We start from the raw sequence: 10,970 nt of genomic DNA, 5'->3' as shown, positions 1-10,970 counted from the left end.
GAGTACAACTGTGAATTATACACAATTTCTTATAAAATAAGAGACCAGCAATGAATGGATTTATTTGCCAATGTGTGCTAAAGTATAATAATAAATATCAAATAAGTACTACATTTGCATCATTAATCTTCAACGTAAAATACAGTTTCAAATGATAAGATGCTGTATGGAATATATAGAGTAGCTTCAGAGGATATATAATTTTTCACGTGTCAGAACTTAAAATAAACGTCTACATTGCTCATGATTTCATAGAAGACACTGACATTTGGTCCGGTCCATAGCAAAAGTGAATTCAATTCTCTTTAATGTCATTACAATTCTACCTTAACATGCATTGGAGGAGCAATAAAAGCGCTCCTTTACTAGAAAACCATATTTACAATGAAACATTTAATGGTTATCCCTTACTCTTCACAAAGATAGCGGACACATCACATTCTGACAGAATGATTCTGGGGGATATAGTCAGTCTTAACACGCAAGAAAGAAAATGGCAGATCCAAAGAAAAATACGTTACTTCTTATGATACTGGATGTAGCAGAAGGTCTCTCGGATGGACATTCCCCACAGAAGAGTATCTAGGCTTCCACATCAAATAAAAAAAAATAAAAATGTAAAAAAAAACCCTGAATGCGTAGAACCTTGGAAAAGCGGAGTATTACATTTCAATAATTTGGTACAAAATTTAGGTAAAAAAGGCATTGCTCTATTTATAAGGATATTTGCCACAAAACATCTGTCACACCTTATCTGAGGGGGTAGTATATAGCAAAGGAGGAGATACCCACCCACGTCCTGGCTCTAACAGTTTCTAGAATTTAATTTGGCAATTACTGTACATGTAAAGATACAAGAATACATATTGCCATTATGTGCGGTCATCTTACTTATGGCTCTTGCCATACATATTACTCAATTTGGTGGATTAGTTGCCACCATCACCATTTGCAGCAGCATTGAGTACATGTGCCACTGACATAAAAAAGTCGGTCATGTTTGACTAACGAAAGTGGGGAAACTACAGTCTCCAGTGTTTCCCCCCTTTAGGCCATGTTCCTACATTCAGTATTTGGTCAGTTTTTTGCCTCAGTATTTGTAAGCCAAAACCAAGAGTGGAATGATCAGAGGAAAAGTATAATAAATACAGAGGTGGTGACGTGTTTCTATCACCCACTCCTGGTTTTGGCTTACAGATACTGAGGTAAAAAAGTCACCAAATACTGAATGTGTGAACGTGGCCTAAGGCTACGTTCCCACATTGAGCTTATGCACGTTTTTGACACTGCGTATTTTTTCTGCATTTTCTACATCTTACAGTTCCAGCAAAGTGGATGGGATTTATAGAAATCTCATGCCCACCGTGCTTTACTCAGTGTAAACTGACCTGAAGCAGCAGCGCGTCAATTATTCTCGCAGGTACGCAGTTTTCTGTGGGGAATTTCCCCATAGACTTGCATTAGACTTGTTTTTAGCTGCGGAATTTCCGTAACTAATGCGACATGCGTTTTAAGACAGTTTCCGTGTCAGCACCGCATCAAAAAAAATGTGATCTGCACATAAGTCTGTCAATAAAGGTTTTCTCAAAGCAAAAAAAAAAAAAAACAAAAAAAAAACAAGAATCAAAAACAAAAAGCAGGTTTATTTAAAGCATGATACACCAGAAAAAGAAAAAAAAAACTGTCAAAACGTGATAAGAATACATGTTAAAAACCACACAAAAAAAAAGGCACTGAAAAACTGCAGGTAATCAAATGTAAATAACAGGTTCAGAAATTTTGTAATATCAAAAGCTCATAGTGTGAATGTAGCCTTAAAGGGGTATTCCCATCTTCAAGATCCAATTCCCATATGTATTAGGTGTAATAATAATATTAGCACTTAGCTCCAATTAGAAATGTAGCACAGTTTTTCTGATTCGCCATCTCTCTTTCCCCATAGGCCGGCCATTGCAGGACCTTAGATATTCATTATCTATTTCCACCTGATGAAGATAGTGTTATATGGAGAGATCGAAGGGTTAATAAAGGTTTGTTAACCAGATTGCTGTCCCTACAATTTATCCCTTATTGCAGCGCTCCACAGACCACTACAACTTTTTCTCAATCATTCCATATCCCTCCTCCTGAGGGTTTGCGGCAGGAGCAGCTACGAGCACAGTCAGTCCCATTGAGAAGCTTAAGGACTTGCGATGTCCGGGTAATGCTGGATCCATACTACCCAGCTTAAGGACCTGCAGTGACACGAATCATGTTCCCTGATCTCGTAACCAGAACCCGTAAGTGCTAGCCAGAAGCGGCGGTGCACGGCAATCTCTAACGGTCCACAGGGATCATCCCTTCAAGCGCAAACTGGGGTTGTGCAGGGGCGCACAATCCCATTAGTTGAGTGGCCACTTGGCCCCTGTTTGTTAATCAACTTAATCACCAGGTTTCACACATTTTGCGCTCCTTGTTTATTGTTCTCATTACATTATCTAGTTCCAGACAGACTCGATGATGAGATAAGGACTTTGTTGGGGTCACATAATCACTTCCCAGACTCCTCGATCTTATTTATGCAGATGATAGTTCTTAATTACATTGGGTATATGTTTGGGGTCATTGTTCTGCTGCAGAAGTTTAGAGTCAATCACATGCTTCCCTGATGATATTAATTGATGGATAAATATCTGTATTTCTCAGCATTGACATTGAGGGCTGCATTTCATTTACCGAAATGCAGCCCCAAACTTGCAAGGAATCTCCACCATGCTTCATTGCTGCCTGCAGCTACACATTGTACCACTCTCTCCAGCCTTTTGCAAAAAGAAGAAAATAAAATTACCTTCTACTATAGTCATATATTTAAAATTTTGACTAAACAGTCCAGAGCACCTGTGGCAATTTTTCTGCACACCAGTGTCTATTTTTTCATGCCGAATTGAGTCACTTGGCCTTGTTTCCATGTCAATGGTTTGATTTTTGACCATAATTCTTCCACGAAGACTAATTCTGTCTGGCAAGACTTCTCAGTACCTGGTTGCTGCCAGTTCTGAGCTGATGGCACTGCTGGACATCTTCCAGTTTCGACGTAATGTAAGCATGATGCGTCTTTCATCTGCTACACTGCGTTTCCTTGGTTGACCATTGCGTCTACAATCCTCAATGTTGCCCACTTTATGAGGTCTTCAATGCTGAGAATTATATACATTTATCCATCATACAATACCATCAGGGAGGCAACTAATAGGCTTCAAATTTATTCTGCAGCTGGACAATGACCAAAAACATTAAGAACCATCTTCAGTATAAATAAAAAATATTTTAAAAAAGTGTCAGCTTACCATCTTCTGGAGACCACCACCAAAAGGAGAATAAGTTCAAGGATGTGTCAGAGCCACACAAAGAATTCAGGACTGAAAAGCAATATCCAGTACTTATTGCCTACACAATATAGTCAAGGTCCTATGCATTTCAGCAGTAATCCTTATTTATGGTGTATCAAAAAAACCAAAACATGGCTCTATCAGTAGAAAGTGATAGTCACATGTACCTCATTACCAATAGGAATGAAGACCAGTTACTACACGGAGTTAAAATATACATAATACATATATGATACTGCAGGCACCATGCTGATCATAAAAGGCACACTGTAGAGGTAAAAAAAAAAAAATAAATCATAGTGGAGATTGCCGGGAAATGGAAATATTTTACGCTTACTGGAACGTTGACATTCACAATCGGGTATAGTTTGATGGTTTATTGTCAATGCGTTTCAGAGTCATCAAAGACACAGATTCTGAAACGCGTTGACAATATACCTTCCATTCTATATCCGATTGTGGATGTCATCCTTCCAGTAAGCGCAGAATACTTTCATTTCCCTGTCTGCAAATTGAGATTCTGATTTGGCTTTTATCCTAAGTCATATTACAAGACTTGTTAAAGGGTTGATTGTGACTTGTAGGATCGCTACTACCAACAGGTGGCGCTATAGACTTCAAGTCCTCTATTTCTCTTTAGAGACAATTTGCATATTATTTATCCAGAGGAGCATTGCACAGCGAATAAGCCTCCTCCTTACCTTGACAAGCCAGAGCTGGCATGTCACTCTCCACAAGGAGAAACCTTACCCCTTAGACTCCTTTTCCCTGGCAATTTCATTCTTGATACTTCTTATCGAAGCTGCAACATCTGGCTTTTTCAGTGGTTATGTCTCACACAACTTTATAAGGTGAACATATCTTACTTGTTTTTTCCCCTTTTATATTCGGATAAGACCCTACTGCTCTCTTGTATTTGATCCAGAAACAATTCATATAAGTACAATAGCTTGTGAAAGTATTCACCCCCTTGGAATTTTTTTTGTGTTTTGCCACCTCACAACCTGGAATGTCACAGTTGTTCTTTTTTGAGGGTTTGCATCAGTTCTTGTATTAACATGCCTACAACTGTGAACATTTGGTTTTCTTTTTATTGTGAAGCAAACAACAAATTTGTTGGGACAAAGTTGTTGAGAAGTACAAGTCAGGGTGGGATTACAAAAACATAACCCAATCTCTGATGATCCCACGAAGAATCATCAAATCCATTTTCATCAAATGGAAAGAACATGGTACCACAACAAACCTGCCAAGAGAGCCGCCCACCAAAACACTCAGCCTGGGCAAGGACAACATTAATCACGGAGATAGTACAGAGACCAAAAGGTAACCCTGAAAGAGTTAGAGCTGCCAAGCAAAAACAGGAGTATCTGTCCATACAACCACAATAAGTTGTACACTCCACAAAGGTGGCAGAAAAAAGCCTTTACTTACACACAAAAAATGTAAGTCTCATTTTGACTTTGCCAAAAGACATGGGGGAAACGCTACAAATGTATGGCGGAAGGTGCTGTGGTCATATGAGACCAAAATTTTACTTTTTGGCTATCAAGGTAAACGCTATGTCTGATGCCAAACCAATACTGGTCATCACCTCAAGAACACCATACCCACAGTGAAATATGGTAGTGGCAGCAAAATGCTGTGGGGATGTTTTTCGGCAGCAGGGACAGGGAAAATGGTCTGAGTCTATAGTGATGCACTTGAATACTGCAGCCAATCACCGGGTCATGAGCGGTAATGGTAGCACGGCCACCACATGCACATGATCACAATAAGATATCTGTCAAAAACGGACAGAACCACTGGAGTGGTGGGGCTAAAATGGTAGAGGATTTACTAGGGGAGTATAATTTGCTTCTTTATCACCTTTTTCCTTAGGACAACCCTTTTAAAAAAATAAGAATGATACATAAAAAAATACACAAAAAAACAAAACAAAAAACGAAACTAAAATGTAAGTCCAGCAATTCCTCCCTTAATCTTTTCTCTTTTGATCCATTTCGCCTTACAATACATTTAAAACAGAAGGATCTTCTCAGTATCTTTTGCTGGTTCTAAGGTAACTGGCTGCAGCAAGAGCCTCCCCCAATGCTATGTCTGCAATAAGACAAATATTCTGAAACCCCCTCAGTCAGTCACTAATGAAAACAGAAGTAGTAAGAGAAAAATTAGCTTTGGTCACAGTAACAATAAGAATATCCTGTAGACGTACAAATAGTGGAAGAAAGTTCATCTTCGGTTTACTAATACCATTCACTTCTAGGTTTAGTGTTCCTTTAAGCCTCAATTAAAGGGAATCTGTCATGTGAAAAACACTATTAGCTTGCAGGTTAATAGTGTTATGAACCTGCCCAACACCGGCATAGACTGGCCCACTGCCTGAGGACAACTAAATTTATTACTCCCGGCAATGTTCGGGTTTCAGGCATGGTGGTGGTGCCAGCGTGGGCTCAGTCACCAATCTGTGTACAGACAGATATTGACTGACAGCAAGTTCATCATTAGGGTGGCTGTCAGTGTCGGGGGCACGGTTACAGCCGCCGTGCACTGTGCACCGAGTGGTGACTGAACCCTTGCTGGCGCCACCCCTGAATGTTGCTGGGAGAAAAAGTTGAATTCCTCCTGGCAGCATTAAAAGTGTTTCTTCATGAGACAGGTTCCTTTTAACACATTTCGTTTCTGTTACAAAAGTTGGCAGTGTGTAGTAAAACAGGATTTTGGTTGCTTACCGTAAAATCTGTTTCTCAGAGCCTTCATTGGGGGGGCACAGGAATCATGGGTGTATGCTGCTGCCACTATGCACATAAAAAAGTTAGCTCCTCCTCCGCAGTATACACCCCACCGACTGGCGCTTGATTAATCAGTTAGTGAGAAAGCAGTAGGAGAAGCAAATGAATAGAGAACAAACAGACAACTCACTGTAACTATAATGCACAGAACAAAAACAAAAGTTGTGAACATGGGAGGGTGCTGTGTCCCCCAATGAAGGCACCGAGAAACAGATTTTATGGTAAGCAACCAAAATTCTGTTTTCTCCATCGCTTCATTGGGGGACACAGGAACCATGGGACGTCCCAAAGCAGTCCCTGGGAGGGAAAAGCAAACTTCCATCAGGTCAGCGGACTCCCCACCGCTGCCTGCAAGATCCTTCTTCCTAGGCTGGCATCCGCCGAAGCGTAGGTGTGGACCCTGTAAAACTTTGCAAACGTGTGGACAGAAGACCAGGTTGCAGCCATACAAAGCTGCAGAGCGGAAGCCCTGTGGTGCACCGCCCAGGAAGCGCCCACTGCCCGGGTGGAGTTAGCCTTAACCCCAGGAGGTGGCACTCTGTTCTTGACCCGGTAAGCCTCCAAGATTGCCGATTTAATCCAGCATGCAATAGTCGCCTTGGAGGCCAGCAGGCCCTTTTGTGCACCATCTGGAATGACGAAAAGGGAGTCCGTCTTCCGGAACGCATCCTTTCTAGCCAAATAGACCCGCGTTGCCTTGATCAGGTCTAACTTGTTCAAAGTGCGTTCCCGGAGATGAATTGGAGCCGGGCAAAATAAAGGTAGAACAATGTCTTCATTTCAGGTGGAAAGTAGACACCACCTTGGGGAGGAAGGAAGGCGGAGGCCGCAGTACCACCTTATCCTGGTGAATCACCAAGAAAGGGGGTCGACAAGAAAGGGCCGTCAATTCCGAGACGCGCCGGATGGAAGTAATGGTCACGAGAAAAGGCCACTTTCCAGGAAAGAAAATTTAGAGAGACTTCCCTGAGAGGCTCAAAGGGTGGACCTTGTAGGGCTTCTAGGACTAGATTGAGATCCCAGGGATCCACGGGAGCTCGATACGGCGGTGTTGCATGCGCTGCCCCCTGCAGAAAAGTTCTGACCTGTGAGCGAGAGGATAACGTCTTTTGGAAAAGAATGGAAAGTGCCGAAACTTGACTCTTTAAAGAACTAAGGGCAAGACCAGCGTCCAGACCCGCCTGGAGGAATGCCAGAACCGAAGGAAGCGAAAATGACATAGGTGGAATGTGATTGGACTCGCACCAACCAAAATAGGCCTTCCATGTTCGATAGTATATTCTAGAAGACGATGCCTTCCTAGCACGGATCATGGTGTGAATAATCCGATCTGAAAAGCCTGACCCCTTCAGAACTGAGGTCTCAACGGCCACGCCGTCAAATTGAGCGACTGAGAATTGGGGTGGCAAATCGGACCCTGGGACAGCAGAGCTGGTCTGTCTGGAAGCCTCCAGGGAGCGTCCGCGAGAAGGTTGACGATGTAGGCGAACCAAGACCTTCTGGGCTAATCGGGCACGATTAGGATGACTGGCACCCCTTCTGCCTTGATCTTTTTCAACAGTTTGGGGAGAAGAAGGGGAGGGAACAGATAGGGGAACACGAACTGTGACCAAGGAATGGTCAGAGCATCGGCGCCCACCGCGAGGGGATCGCGGGCTCTGGACACGAACTGTGTAACCTTCCTGTTCAGACGGGACGCCATAAGGTCCACGTCTGGGGTCTCCATCGAAGGCAAATCTGATGGAAGACCTCCTGATGCAGGGACCATTCCCCTGCAGCGAGACCCTCACGGCTGAGAAAGTCGGCGGCCCCATTCTCCACGCCGGGAATATGTACCGCGGATATTGCTGGAACTGACATCGCTATGGGGCGAGACGGAACGGAAAGAGGAACCGGACCGAGGCTCCTGTCTGGATCTTTTGCGGCTAATATTGGCAGGCTCAGACGGAGCTTCCTGTGACCTGCTGGGTCCTGCAAGGGCAACTTATCGAGTACGGACACCAGGGTCTGAGACACCCTGGTGAGATCCGCCATAGATTGTGACAGAGAGGAAGCCCACCCAGAGATAGGGGCCTCACTCTCGCTTGGGACAACAGGGGGCTCCTGGGCGGTGGGTTCAATGGGGTTGCTGCAGTCCTGACAGAGGGGAGAGGACTGACCTGATGGAAATTTGCGGTTACAAGAAGAACATGCAAAGTGACTGACCACCACAGAGGAAGAGGTGGTAGGAGGGCGAGAACGAAGAGGTTTAGAATAAAGGGCCTGTCACACTAAGCGATATCGCTAGCAATATCGCTATAACTTACTTGTGACGTTATAGCGATATTGCTAGCGATATGGCTGTGTGTGATACTTACCTACAACCCGCTCCCCCGCTGGTTATCGCTGATCGCGCGAGAACAGGCTGGACTGTTTCTCGTCGTCAGCTTCCTGCTGGGCTTCCTGTGGACAGACGAGCGAGGAGCCGGGCGGGAGGACGCTGGATCGCTTAGTGTAACAGGTAAGTAGCGACCCCCGTCCCCAGCGATGTCGCTGGTGAGATCTGCCTGTGTGGCAGCTCACTAGCGACCACTTAGCGATGTACCAGCGCTAGTACATCGCTAAGTGTGACAGTACCTTTAGACATGGTGAGCTAACCCACTAACAGTGCCAGACGGTTAGGGGACACAGAGCCGAGGAGGGTGTCAGTCTGCAGAGCAGAGCTACTCACGGAACCGGTGTCCTGAAGCGACTTCCAGCTATGGGGCTGCGTAACTTGCTTGGGTCTGTGAGTCCTACAGGCAGGAAAAGATGACCGGCTCACAGGCAGAGGAAAAATGGTGGCAAACTGAGGAAAAACGCTCCCTCCTGAAGCAGTGGGCGGTCATAAGCTCACTGTGGGTATGGAAAAGGGGGGGGCGGAGCGAACCGCTCTTTCAAGGGTACCAAGATGGCGCTGTCAAACTCCTATAGGAGGATTGGGAGGAATTGGCAGGGCCATGCACTGTCTCCAGTCTCTGAATGGAGCGGTGGGCGGCGCAGGATGGGCGGGAAAAAGCTCGCCCGAAGAAAGGGGGCGTGGCCGCGTGTCAGGACAAGGCCCGAATAGAAGCCGGGGCCTGGATTAGAGCCGGCGGCCGCTGGAGGGCGTGGAGGCCTCACTGGAATGCAAAATCGTAGCGGTAAGCCCCAGCTCGACCCCAGGAAGAGGATGCACCGCACAGTAGAAACAGGAAGCCCTACACGTATTTTCCTGTGCTCCCTTCCACCGCAGTGGGGGGGCTGAACTACTAAGGGCCCAGCCTGAGGTGGTCGGGGAGGGTATATTTACCTTCCGTAGTCTTGTCCTAAAGGGGTACCTGAGGAAGAAATGAGGTACCTCTTATCCCGGGGAAGAATCAGGACGTCCATGTGAAAAAGACTTCCTTGTGGACGTCCGTGTCTCCATTGACCGACAGGCTCTGGTGGGCGAGTGGGTAGGAGACTGGGCTAGGATCAATCTGGGTCGCCTGGACACGCATCCGTGTTAGGGCTCTTGATCCTGCCGTGTAGACGTATGAGGATACGGAGTGGCAGTACACGCCATACTCATAGTCTCTTTGTGGGAGTACAGATGTGACTATTCACTCTGTATCCCTCCGGAAAACCTGAAAGGGAACGACGCACACTGAGGTAGATAACGGTCTAATGAAAGACCCATGCCCACCTCCTACTGACACTAAGCTAAACTGATTAATCAAGCGCCAGTTGGTGGGGTGTATACTGCGGAGGAGGAGCTAACTCCTCCCCATGGTTCCTGTGTCCCCCAAAGAAGCGATGGAGAAATTAAACTTGTTTCCAATTTAAAAAGTGAATGTTAAGTTTCACAGCTTCTTTTCTTTATGTGCGAGTACTTGAGTAATTATTTAAATGGATTCACTGCAAAATCATGCCATGAACACATTGTCACAATTCCCCTGTATGCAGGATAGAGCGAGTGGTCACATGGACTGCATGTATGCAATTTGCATGCTTGCAGTCACATGCCGACTAGTCTTATCCAGCTTCTCCCAATTCTGTTCTAATCAGAGAAGCTGGTTGAGACTAGCTGGCACATGACTGAAAATATGCAAGTCACATACATGTGGTCATGCAACTGTTCACTCAAACGAGGAGTACCGAGTAATAGAAAGAGTGTGTTCATCACACACTGTCAAGATTTGGCAGTCTGCAGTCACATAGAGTGCCTAAATACTTTAACAAACAAACCTTTATGGGAATGGAGGGTACCCTTCAGTGCTCATGCCAGTTGTACATATAAAAAAGGGATGTATGTTAAATGGTTCCTCTATGAAAACTTGGCAACTGAGTTCTACCTCGAGTGTTCTCCTCAATTAATTTTACGTCTTTCAACACCAGCATTTCAGTGACGAGACAAACAGGGCTCTCCCTCCTTTTTATAGTATATACATAAGGTTTGGCATGTTGCCCTACATTATGTGTAGAACATACACTGTTTTCTCAGTGTAAAGAGAACTGTATTTTCCAGAGTGTAAGACAGCAGTGCACACTTTGCAGAGCTTTGAACCAGCAAGTGTTTTCACAAGAATTTGCAATCATATGTCCTTTATATCTCATAATTTTTTTTTTAAATATGGTGTAGGCTGCACTTAGAGGATATCTGGAATATTAGAAAAAAAGGTGTGTAGTTGCTAATAGGAACTCTTTTCTTGTTGACAGGGCAGGACTACTGGTGTCATGCTGATCAGCAGCCAGTTTCCACTGCCTAATTGGTGGAAGTCAGCTGTCAATCAGCATGATGTCAGTAGTCCCACCCTGTCAACAGGAAGAG

The sequence above is a fragment of the Dendrobates tinctorius genome, unplaced genomic scaffold (assembly GCF_039654945.1).
Source record: "Dendrobates tinctorius isolate UK_male_01 unplaced genomic scaffold, ASM3965494v1 ptg000183l, whole genome shotgun sequence".
Taxonomy (NCBI): Eukaryota; Metazoa; Chordata; class Amphibia; order Anura; family Dendrobatidae; genus Dendrobates; species Dendrobates tinctorius.
Note: the sequence above shows the minus strand (reverse complement) of the source record.